The following is a 13,372-nucleotide window of genomic DNA, read 5'->3' as shown; positions in this document are numbered from 1 at the left end:
GAAACAGACACCACACCTGTTGTCTCGATCCCCAGCTTCTGCCTGGAGGCCACATCGCCTCTGCCCTGATAGTAGCCCCGTATCCCACCGGGTGGGCGGGCTGGCCCAGCCTCTGCGCGCAGAGGAGAGGTGCGGCCTGCACGCTTGGTGGGCCTGGGAGGGAGAAGTGCGTCTGCCTAGCCTTCTCCCCGCACCCCGCTCCCGTCCTGACTGCGGTAGCCTCCACCCGAGGGCAGGCGGCTGGCCTGCCGGTCCCCCCGCCCCGCACCCCGCCCCGCACCCCGCCCCGTTGCGCACAGGGCCACCCCCGCCCACGGAGGCTGGGGTGGAGAGCCACCTGCTGAGGCTGACTGTGAGGGTCCCTGCCCCTGCCTTTCCTACCTGGGTCTTCCAAGTCAGCGTTCATCAGGCACGGATTGCACATTTCTAATTCCAGTTGTCTGAGTTCTCGGTCTCGGTTGTTTCCGAATTCAGCCAAGAACAAACCGGTAGTAATTTAGTAAGCCCTCTTAATCCCAGTAGTGGATCATCAATAAATCTTTCCTGAATAAATCAGCAGCCTCATTTTTATGACTGGCCTCAAGTTTATGCGTTTGCAGAGTTTCAAGAAAGTATGAATCATTTAGCTGGCTACCACAATCATTTAGATTACCACAGGGGAAAAAAATTGTGTGTGTGTGTGTGTATATATATATATATATATATATATATATGACTGATGTTAGGTCTATTTTGCATCCAAATTTGATTAACTTTATTTTTTGGCAAATACAATAAAAGTACTTATACATGCTGTCCCTTTCCTTAAATAAAATAACTTTTTAATGCATCCTGTTGTCGTTTGTGAATGTGTGTATGTGTGTGTGTCTGTTGATGGAAGCCAAAGCCAGATTGTGTGTATGTGTGTTTAATTAAGGCTTTTAGCATGCACTTCATGTGGTTTGATTTGAATTGGATCTGTTGTAAGTTTAGGGTGAAAAATAAAATCCACGTCTGACAAAGAAAACCAAAAGCATTATGAAAATCATATAGTTTCAGATACATCCTTCATTGGGATACAAACTCATGCCCAGCAATGATTCAAGCAGACAGGTCTCCACTGATTGGTTTGGTTTTAGATTCCACCAGATTTCCTAGACTTGGACCTCTTCATTTGTCAGGCGGCCTGTATGCTAATTGGTCAGGATATCAGACATGTCGAAAACCAGAAATCCATTCACACTGCCTGGTTCAATCAGTGTAGCGAATCTGTACTCCACACATCCAGGTCAATAGTTTTAACCTGGCATCCATGGCTAAAATTGGAGCCTAAGACCCAAGTGTTTCTCATTAATGCATTTCTGCTTCATATCTTGAACATTCTCTTTTTTGAGGCATTCCTCTGCAATGCCTCCATCCATTCAGAGCCGGTTGCCAAACATTTTGCTGTTTGAGACCCAGGCAGTTTAAATCACTTGTAAAGATCCTGTCAGGCATCCTCTTGTGACTGGCAGTTCAGAGTCCTAAAGAAGGGGTTCTCCCCTTCCAAACATTCAGAAACTTGAAATGGGTTTTGCACCATATAAATAAAATCACCATTTCCTTGAAAAAGTACAAGATCATGATATTGAATACTGCTAGAACATTATCGTGTGTTGATTGGTATAATAAGACAAAAGAGTGGTACTATTTTAATTTTCGTTTAGCACCGCTTTCTGCCCGTTGGCCCTTGCCAGGATTTTCAGAAGCTTTTAGCGAGGAGGCTGTACAGGTTGCTAGCACGCTGTGTACCCCACAGTGTCCAGGCGGGAATCTGCCTTCTGACCAACCCAGATTCCCACCACATTCCTGTTCCGTGCTCTTCTAGAATTCCATTGCCATCCTCTCCTGGGTGATGCCAAGTCTTCTGGGAAACAAACAAAAATAGAATGCCCCCCCCACCCGCAAATGTTATGGACAGCAGATAAAGGCCAGCGCAGAGAGGAGCTGGATAGGACCCGGCCACGACGACGGTGTTACAGGTGTGATTGCATCTGATGTACCTGACAGGCTGCCAGGTGGGCATCACAGCCCCCATTTGTGCACACGCGCCTTCTTATACCCAGCCTGCACCCTACACTCTTTCCCTCAAGGGCAGGGTGACTTCTAAATTTCTGCACTGCACTTCAGGGCTTCCCTCGCCAGGTCTTAACAGACCGTCTTCCTCTTTCTCTGCACTGTGTAAGTTGTGCCTTATCTCAGATAGTCAGGCACATGACATCCCAGAGAATATTAGAACTGTGACCTTCTCCAGATGGAAGGAGGATATGTCACTACTAGTGCTGCTGCTGTTCTCACTCTTGTCATTTTGCCGTTGGAGACACAGGCAGTTTAAGTCACTTCCCAGTGTGTTTCAGATGGTCCCTGGTCACCTCTCCCTTGTCGATTTGGAAGCTACATTTTCTGTAATCCCCCCTGGACGTGGGTTTCAGGGTAGATTTTTATCTCAAATCATCCACGTCATGGGCTTCTTTATGCTCTGGGCAGAGGCTGGGAGGAACTTCCAGTGGTTACTAATCTCTGAGCAATCTCCCCTCTCCTCTGAGCTCCTTCTGGGCCTCCTACCCCTTTGTAAACAGTTTGTTTTCAGCAAAGTGCCTCTGTTTGAACCCATAGAGCGCTAATGTCTTCCCATCAGACCCTGGCAGATGCAGTAAGTGAAATGTAACTTTATTCTCATCCCAGGACAAAGAATCAAATTCTTTGGGAAACTTTGGGCAAACAAGTGGTTTTAAGACCCTTTACTATGGCGTAAAGAATTCCAAAAATCATTTTTTTCTCTTTAAGGAAGTTCCCTGAGTCAGGGATGAACACAGTAAGAATACATTCATCTTAGTTTCCCTGAGAATTTTCGGGCATTTTTATGTTTCCAAATACTGAAACATTTTCTAAGCTTCATTGATCAAAACTTCTAACAGCTCAGTGAATTATATCTATATCTGAAGTGGAACATAGGAAATGCCCCAAGCTTCTCAAAGATGTTTTGTAATGACTTACAGTAAGAACCGTGTCTAATGGAAATGACAGGCGTAATTTATTTATGAAAGCCGAAATGAAATACAACCTTGACTACAGATGGGTATTTTTCCACCATGCCATGGAACTTTGCTGCTCATGATGTACATGAAACTGTGGGCTTTGACTTCTTGTTCAAAAACACTAGTTCAACTTTAATTCTAGAGTCACGCAGCACCTGTGCAAATGTATGATAAAGCTAATTTTAAAAAATCTTAATTCTTCCTCAGATTTAAATAAAGCTGTTGATTGTCTTTTAGAGCATGCTTGAGTTTTCTGCATATAGAAATGCAAAAGTCAAGCTCGCCCTTAAAAGGCAACGACAGTGTCATATTCTCACATGTGACTTTCAGACAGACCCACGTGAGCATCATTTTGTGTGGACAGTACCGCTCTAAGCCTCGTGATATGTGGAAATGCGTATACAGAATATTTGGCATAGAAGGGTCTGGATAAATAAAGTGATAGGAAAGATGTTCCCTAGAGTATTTTGTAAGTGGTGTGAGATTTGTGACAGGCTTGTTTTATGTAACCTTATGCAACATCAAAGCGTAACTGGCAAAGAGGGCGATTCACAAGCAAGTAATAGGATTATGCAGTTTGCTTGATGATCTTACCTGTATGTTCTGATCGATATTTTCTCCAGAAAGCAGAGCAGATACTGAATTTTTTTTTTCTTTCTTTTTGCCCGCACCCGTGTGGCTTGTGGGATCTTAGTTCCCCGAGCAGGGATGGAACCTGCGCCCCCTGCCGTGGAAGCGCGGAGTCCTGACCACTGGACCACCAGGGAAGTCCCCAGAGCAGATATTATTATGCCCATTTCATGGGTAGACCGTAGTATTGAAGGTCGCCTGTTCCATAGTGCACACCTGGCCTAGGGCCGGGTGTTCCGGATTCCTCTCCGCCCACTTCGGGGCACCAAGCCAGATGACTGTTGTTGTCTACAAGTACGTGCAGTTCCCCACTTCAGAGTACTGGTGACTGATGTTCCTTTGGTTGTGGTTTCCTCCCCATCACTTGTATTCGTTGTTGCAGTTCCCTCCTCCTCACATTTAGTTGTTGCAACGCTTCTTCCAGGCTCTGCTCAAATGCTGCATCCTCCATGGAGCACTCATGGTTCCATCGCACCAGCTCGAGATGACCTCTCTGGTCTAAGACTGTCCTGGGCTCTTCCTTTGAGCCCCTTATCCCAGGTGACTATCCCAATACACTGCCCTAGACTGCTTTCACGAGTGTGATCTCGGGTGGCCTCCACCTGAAGCGGCTTGAAGCCAGGATTTCAGGTCCCGGCCAGAGACCGAAGTCAGGCCGCGGCCGTGAGAGCGCGGAATCCAAGCCACTAGACCATCAGCAACAGTGGCCAGTGACGAGGCGCCTGGCCCGTCGGCTTTGTAGAAATGAATTCCCACAAAGAGACGGAAAGTATTGAAACAAGTGCTTGTTAGGAGGAAAATAGGTACATGTGAATAAACTCACACGGGTGGACTCAGAGAGAGAGTCACGCCCGCGCGGCAGTTTGCATCACGTTTATGGGGCATTTCTGCCGCGTTTCCTCTGGCCGTTCATCTTGCTTTGCCGGGTTCTGAGTCCGTATTGGGCTCATCTCAGGGTCCTCCCCTGTGTGCGTGCGCATCTCTCAGCCAGCACGGATTCTAGCGAAGAGGCCTGTGAGTAGCTTGACGTCACCTGCCATGGGGTGGCGCCCCCTCCCTTTTGACCTCCGAGGAGGCTTTCTGCGCATGTGTCGTGGGGGAGGTCCCGAGAATGACGACTGTGTGGTCATTTACCTCTTAACCTGGACAGGGCTCGGCTCTTCCGTCCCTGTTCTTCTTGGACTGTTTGTCCACAGGGGACAGACTCTCGTGGCTCTGCCTGGGGCCCATCCATCTGATGCCTCAAGTGGACTTTTCTGATCTGCTTTGAGAGATGGCAGATCCTTTCGGGAGGGGGGCTTTGCCTGCGAGCTGGAGCCGCTTCCTTTACGCAACCTCTTCGTTACCTCAGGGCTGCCATAGCCTTCTTGAGGACCAAGGAACTGTGCCAGTGCCTAACAGAATCTGCTTTTCATTAAGCTCCTATCATAGGCCAGCAACGTTGCTACGGATTTTATGTGTGTAATTTCTCATTTCTTGACAGTCCTGCAAGCTAGGTATTCCTATTCCTATGGAAGGCCGCCTAACTTACAAAGGGGTAGATGTGCTGGGCTTAGAGTCAGGTCTCACCTAACCCTCAACCCACGCTGGGTTTAATACACCACTGCTGGGAGGCCTTAGTTGCAGGAATCCCAGGTTTCCGTAATTATCTGTCAAGTGATGAACACATGAGTGAATGCAGGAGTGCCTTTTAGAGCATCAATCTTTCAATACTCAGAGAAAGTGAAGATTTCACATTATGGGTGTGCAGCCAGGAGGCTGCTGCGGGACCACTTGGCTCAAAAGCTAAGACGTGCTTCAAGGCAATGACCTAGCTGTGTGCGGTCCAGCTACGATACCCTGCTTCCAGTTCGCTGGAGACGGCCCTGATTTAGCCCTCTGTGGATCCATAGCTTGTGTTAATGATTTTTAGGGCTCCCTTTCGCTCTCAGCTGCGTTTGGTTTAAACAGTTAATCACACGGTCACAGAAAAGAAATTCTCTACAAATTTTAACAAAACTTGTACACAAGAAGAGGAGGAGGGAAAAAGAAAGGAGAAGGAAGGAAAAGAAAAGAGAAACACCTCATGTGCAGGTTTACAAAGGACAAGTGTCCACATCTGTTGTCTCTTTGGCATCTGCTGATACCCTGACTGTCGGCATTGCAAAATCGTCTCTCATTATAGAGTTCAGGGTTCTTTCTCAGGGCAAAGTTTAAAAAATCAGTTCTAAAATCAACTATACTTTAATTTTAAAAAGAAAGAAATTAAAATGGAAATTCAAAAAAAAAATCCTGGCAAGGTCAAACAAGGAAAAAGAGAATAAAATCGGTATTAGGAGTGAAAAAAGAGGATATCGTTATAGTTCCTTGCGGACGTTGAAAATGTAAGAGGATATTACCAACAACTTTAATAAGTATAAAATGTTTGAAGAAAATGTTAGCAAGTTAACTCAATTAATATATAAAAAGCTTAACACATGAGCAAACCGAGTTTAAACCAGGAGCACAAGATCAGTTTAATGTAATTTTCCACATTAATTTTATAAAGGGGAAAAATCGTGTGATTATCTCACATATACCAGTAAAGTATTGATTGAACTTAAAAAACAAAACAAAGCAAAATCAGTCAGTTATGCTCATTGACTCATTCAGACACCTAGTGCTGCATGAGATATTTATTCTCAGATATTAAGAACACGTTCATTAATTTTGCTTTGCTTTGTTGTCCCCTTTGGTTGTGTAGTATGTTCTCTAAGGTACAGCCCAGGCCCATAAACACAGAGGGAGAGGGTTGCATGTCACGATGCCCCTTCTCAGGGCAGGAGTTGTGGGGTGTCTTGTGAACCATCTTGCAGGGTGCCTGCCATGGTACACCAGAGCTAGAGCCTGCTGTCGATTGATGGGGTGGCCTTTCAAAATTTGAAAGTGCTGAGGGAGAAAAAGGTCTGTTTATTCTTCCACTGTACAGTGTTTCATAAAAATGAGAGACGGTGAATATTTGGAGAAAGTGTCGTGTTGATCTTGATTTTTAGCAGTGGCACAATTTGAGCAATCTCTGTGCGTCTGCTAGTGGTCTAAGAATTTTGAGTGTGTGTACTGTTTTGCAAACAGAGCTCAGTGTGAGAAGGGGAGGGTGTGGTCGGCAGAATTTTAATCTCGCCCCTCCCCCACCGCCGATTCTGCCCCACCCCACCCCACCCCGGTGTCCACACCCTGTACAATCCCACCCCTGGTCGGCAGAATTTTAATCTCGCCCCTCCCCCACCCCCGATTCTGCCCCACCCCACCCCACCCCGGTGTCCACACCCTGTACAATCCCACCCCTTGAATGTGGATGTGATGAAGTCGCTCCTGTGGTTATACCAAGGATGTGGCGAAAGGCAAGAGATAGGGCACAGGTGATTTCAGCCAGGAAATGGGGCCTCAGCCCTAAAATTGCAAACAACTGAATTCTGTCAATAACCTGAATGAGCTTGACAATGGAGTGTTTTTTGGTCAGACCTCAGATGCAAATGCAGCCCGGCACAGCTTGACTTCAGTCTGGGGAGACCGTGAGCAGAGGACCGAGTTCCCTCACCCACCCACCGCCCCTCGGCCTGGACTTGTGCCATCTCATACGCGGGTGTTGCTCGAACATGCTGAGATCGTGGGGCGTTGCTATTCAGTGTAGAAAACTAATGCACACAGGAAGCCATGTCATGAGGTTACATGCAGCATGCATCCCACACAACATCCAAACACTATGTAAGAAGTACTGTGTAAGGGCTTCCCTGGTGGCGCAGTGGTTGAGAGTCCGCCTGCCGATGCAGGGGACACGGGTTCATGCCCCGGTCCAGGAAGATCCCACATGCCGTGGAGCGGCTGGGCCCGTGAGCCATGGCCGCTGAGCCTGCGCGTCCGGAGCCTGTGCTCCGCAACGGGAGAGGCCACAACAGTGAGAGGCCCGCGTACCAAAAAAAAAAAAAAAAAAAAAAGGGTACGAAATGCCCTGTTGTTTCTTACAGGCAGTAAAGAGCCCGAGGTACTTAACGTGCCAAGTGGGACACCCCCATGCGAGGAGCTCAAGGTCACGCGTGCCATCCAGCTGGGAGCCACCCGTGTCTGTTCTGCTCCGTGTACACCTAATGACTTCTACTCTGCTTGCCCTTTATTTCACTCCCAAGACACCTCTTTTTATTAGCCCTTATTTGTGGACTCGTTTTGCCTTTCCTCCTCTACCGCAAGCCTCGACTGGACCCAGAGGCCCTTAGTTTTCTTTCCAGTGTGTTTTCCTCCAAGTTCACAGAACGCAAAAAAAAACCAGTGCTCGTTAAAACAACGGTGATTTGGGGATGTTAGGAAAATGGATTCCTCTCCCGAGGACCATCACTGCTGAAGAAGAAAACAAAGTAGCACGGCAGCACGCATCGTAGTGATGGGGCTTTTCCAAGGCGCCCCATTACTTTGCTCAATTCCCACACTTTATTAACGTCCGTCAACGTTGCTCCAGACAGGGCCACCTGCCTAGAACTCGAACACAATTTTAGAATAAGAGGAAAAAAACCCACATTTGCCAGCCTCTGTGTTGTAGTGTCTAGAATGGCAAGTGCTGCCTTCACCTTTAAGCGTCCCGGTCCCCGAAGGTCTGGCTCTGTGTTTGGCCCTCCTCCCCAGGTGCGCCCGCCTCCCGGCAGGAAAGCCTCCCCCCCCCCCCCCCCGGCAGGTGCTCCGCACAGACGGGCCAGCCGCAGCTGTCGGCCCTCAGCCTCACGAGTTTCACCCGCGTGCGCCGTGCGAGCTTATTTAACGGGAGCCAATCCCGTCCTCCCGTGAGAGCGAGACGCTGCTTCGCGTCTCGCGTCGGCCAGGCGGGCCTCGGAGGCTCGGCGGGTTTGCGCTGCTCCGCCTCACAGCCGCAGGGGACCCCCTCGCTGGCGGATGGCCTTCTCCCCCAAAACGTGAGTGCATGCGACTAACAAGCTGCTGTCGCCTTGTGTGCGGCTCCAGTGTCGGGTGTCCCGCGCGCAGGCCCTCCACCCCCCGGGCCGTTTCGGCTGGGGCGCCCCGCCCTCTCCAGCAGGCTGCCCGCGAGGGGATGCCGACAGCCTCCCGCCGAGGCGAGCCGGCTGTGACCCACGGCATTGCTGCCCCTTTCTGGGCCCTCTGCTTCCCCCCCACCCCCCCGCCCCCCCGCCCCGGGACGCCCAGCACTCTGCTTTCCTGGGTTACGGGTCCACGAGGGTGAGACCTATAACCAAGGAAGCGCTGGTTTCTGGCACAGCTGATAGATTCACACATCCACCGGGGACACGCCAGAGCGTTAGAGTCTGCACGTTGCAGCGGAAGCGAATTCCTGTTTCCGTCGCACGCAGAGGCACAGCTCACTAATTCTGGCTGTGGCGAGGGATTGGAGGAAGGCTTGATGCGAGAGACAGTATGTGAGCCAAGCCTTGAAGGAGAGCTGGGTGTCGGCAGTGGGACCGAAGGGCACTTCAGGGAGACAGCGCGTTGTGATTAGAGCTCCAGCTTCCGTGAGCAGGAAGGCTGGGGAGACGCAAGGGGGCAGGGGCGCGGATCCAGGGGGTGAGGCGGGAAGTTGAAACAAGACTCGGTCTGACGTGGAACAGCCTTGTTTGCAGTGAAAAGGGCTCAGCCTTGAATCTTTATGAAGTGGGAGAGCGTGGGGCATTTGGGACTGACAGGCTGACGGGCTGACGGACATTCGTTTTGAGCAGATACATCTTATTAACAGCGTGGGAGGGATGTATCTGAGCCTGTCGTGCAGGTGATACACATATGTAGCACTTAAAAAGATGTAACTTACTATCTGGAAGTCTCTCCGCGTCTCCATTTGTACAGCCGTAGTGAACAAGTCCGAGGTGAAATGCTTGTTGTAGGACATCCTTCCAAAGTCATCTCAGAGCAAATTTGCTCTGAGCCACTTTCTATTTATTTTTCCTAGTTACTTCTTACTTTTTCACAGATAAACCTTGTGTTAAAGTATTAGGATTGATTTAGAAAAAAATTTCATCTCGTGTGGTTCCTGAAAACTAGAACTTAATATAAAGTTGTAAATAGAAAAGGTTTTCCATCAACCCAGCTGAATCCATCGGCAGCCTTTTGCTTGCTTGTGTGTTGCACAAATATTTCACCTTTTAATGTGATAAACATCAAGGAACGTGAAGGGGGGGGCCATGATGAACACTTTCCCGCTGCCTTAAAGAAGAATCGTAATCGTGTGTGTTAGTGACTTCTGCATCTTAGCAATTTGAGGGCAAACTTCCAGATTCCACTTCCAGAATTCTGCCCACCCAGCAGTCATCTGATTGTCCCTTAGAGGTGTGTTCTGTCTTTTGAGAGTAAATCAGATCCGTGAATACCTTAGGCATCACTGGAAAAACGGTATAATGTACATTGTTATAACTGGTATCGTGACCAAACTAGAGTCAGGTGCCCCAGATTTCCTATTCCTCCCCCAAACTCATACATGTTTAGCTGATTATTAACTAAAGTTCTAGTAATTAAAGAAGTGACTTTAAAAAATGTAATAGAGACATAGAGGTCATTCTTCCTGGCATAGTTATTTCTAAAATAAAGTAGGTCAGAGTCCTTTTAGTATTAACTCCCTTTTGATTTGGTGGCATTGCTACATTAATACTGTTCGTAGTATCTCCAGGGTCAGAACTGGAGACCATGTGTTGCTGCAAGGCCTGCATGACTAATGTGCTTCTCCAGACCCTGAACTTCTAGACTGTGGCAGATCTCGGTGTTTACGTGGGAAGGCTGAACTTGACATAAGTAGGGTATGCTGGGGAAAACATGAAGAAAACTCAAACCATTTTTCTCTTTTGAATTATTGGAAGGGTGAGACCCTGGAAACATCAAGGATCATGCTTACAGCAATTCAAAAAACGTTCCTTCAGAGACTTTGGGGGAAACGTGAAATATGTCAGTGAACCAGCAGGCGGACGAGGTGATGTTTGCGAGAATGCAGCAGGAACTGTAATGGAACTGTAAACCCATGGCTATTCCAGATTGGCTTGCTATTATTCAAATCAGAGAACGATAGCCTCGTTTTCTGTCTCAATATAATCCCTTTATTATGGTTATGCATTTGATAGATGTAGAAACTCTTTAATGCCACCCTTAATGATTCAACTGGGTGGGTCTGGAAGATGCTTTTGCTTCATTTCAGAATCTGAGATGTGTATTTGTTTATATTCATTAGCTTAATTTAGCTCCTTTACTCTGAGGAGTCCAAGGTGCTCTTGAGAGAGGCTTTGCGTAAGGAGCATGCAGTTCCTCTTAAAGCAGAGGGAAGAGACAGGCAGGGAGAAAGACAAGGAGAGGAGGAAATGAAAGACCTTGAGGTGAGAGCGAGTTAGAAAGGCTCAGATGATGCTACGAACTTGGCATGGCTTGTGCAGTCTTTAGAAACTGAAAACGTTTTTGAGATGGGCATTGGCCATTCAGTAAGCCCAGGAGGTGATGGGCAGAGAATACCCAGTATCTTCGGCTTCTTTGGAGTTGAGGAAACCCACTACCTCCAGGTGCAGATAATATCATTGATGATATCATCATTTCCCAAGTATTTAAACCTGGTGTTGACGCTCTTGAATGTTAAACTTTCTAGAAACTCCATCCTGTTTTCTCTGCAACTCACTCTTTCTTTCATTCCACTTTTCCACCCAGTGCCCTGCCCTTTCTCCCCTGCAGCCTGACACCCAGTCTGTGACGGCCCACTCCCCGACTTGCTTCTCTGTCACGGTCCCTCCTTTTCCAGTCAGGTTTTCCCACCTGCACTCTCAGAACAATATCCTTCTGGTGTCTTGGCGCTGTGTGCTCCTTCCCTCGGCACCTTTTCATGCCTGCTTTCTCCTCTCCTTCTATCACGCTTGTTCTCCAGAATAACTGTTTTCTTCTTCTGTGTCTTTCTTTCTGCTGTACATGTCCCGCTGAGTGGGCCTCTCACTGTCCGTCAACTCCACTGGAGCGCTTTCTTCTCCATTCTTCACATCAGAAAGTGTGTCATCACTCCCAGGTGGTTATTTTCTTTCTTCCTTGGCACTTTCCCCGTCTTCCAAGCCTGGATGCCCATTCCATGCTCTTGAGGACAACCCTTCTCCACTGTAGGATCCTCTCCTGAAAGTGGCAGCTTTGTCCCCCCCACACACATACACTGTCCCCAGAGTGCTTCTTTCCAAGGGGAAGGACCATAGCTGCTGAGGTTTCTTGTTCAGAGCCTCTGAGAATTCTGTACACTCGGCACCCTGCTCTCATTTCTCAAGACCCTGTTTTCTAAATGGAAACTGGGGAGGCTAAGGTGCTGCCATGGACTGAATTATGTTCCCTAAGTTCATATGTGGAAGCCCTAACACCCAGTGGGATGGCAGATGGAGGTAGGGGTCTTTGGGAAGTAGTGAGGGTTAGATGACGTTGTAAGGGTGGGGCCCTTGTGCTGAGGTTAGTGTTTTTATAAGGAGAAGAAGGAGGGAGATCATGGACTTATCAGCCTCCAGAGCTGTAAGAAATAAGTATCTGTTGTTTAAGGCCCCAGTCCGATATTTTATTACAGCAGCCCAAGCATGCTAAATAGGTACTTTGAAGCCTCAGACTGCACCCACTTCTCTGGCAGCACAAGGTCACAGTTTTATAACACAGTGTCAATGTACTGTGCTTGGAGTCTCCAGTTGCCCTGTCTGAGTCTATAAACTGAAGACATGTCTGGGCCTTCCTTCTTTTCAGAACGTTCTAAAGACCAAGTGGATATGTTCTCAAATTATTTCTGGCAAAAGGGGGAATAAAAAAAGGAGGTGGTTTATAGTCCAAGGGACAGGAATCCCACACTGGAGGTTTACAAAGTTGAGTTAAGGGTTGGAAAGTTTTCTTGTTATTTCATAGATTTTTGTAAACTTGTAACCAAAGTAAACAGCAGAATATGAACAGCGTCACTGGTAAAAATATTGACTGGTACCACAGGCTATAAGAAAACAAATTTGTTAGAATATTTTTCCACATTTTCCAGTTCTGTCTTAAAGTTGGTTAAACATGTAGAATTCTCTAATTAGCTTCTTAGTCATCTGAAACAAAGAATGCTTCGGGCCTGGTGCTGCAGGGAACATAACCTTTCAGTGGTAGTAACTTGTTTTAAAAAATGAAATTTGCTTTGCATTTAAAAAACATATATACCTTAATTGTGTGGCTTTATGGTTGACTGGAAGTTGCAAAAAGGGGATTGTGGTGTCTGTGTTTGGTATTTTTTAAAATTAATTTTAATATGAGTTTAAAGTGCAATCAAAGATCTAGCTTTTTCCAAGCAGAAAGGTACTTTATTCCTAATCCATTTCAATCCACTTCAACCTATTAAGCCTGACAGAGAGATGAGGCCAGGCCAAGAGTTACTGATTAAACAGGACAGCCCACAGAATGGAAAATTTCATGAATCCTGGCCTGTTATAGGCTACCAAGCTATAATCACGTTTTTATTCATGGTCACTTAGAATCTCGTAGGAAGTTTGGCGTTCCTGAATATCAGTCAAAATATAAATTCGTAAAATTTCCTATTGATTTTAGAACAGTAAGGCTGAATCCCAAATTCCATTAGATTTCAGTCATTATAGTTGTTTCTAAAATACAAAAGCATTTCTTTGACTTATATTTCAGTTAAATGGGCATGAAATATACCTTAGTGTAATGTTTTGTTATTGCTGTTCTAAGTTTGGTTCAAC

The sequence above is a fragment of the Mesoplodon bidens genome, assembly GCF_964165515.1.
Source record: "Mesoplodon bidens genome assembly, chromosome: Y".
NCBI lineage: Eukaryota > Metazoa > Chordata > Mammalia > Artiodactyla > Ziphiidae > Mesoplodon > Mesoplodon bidens.
This window is presented reverse-complemented; position numbering follows the sequence as displayed.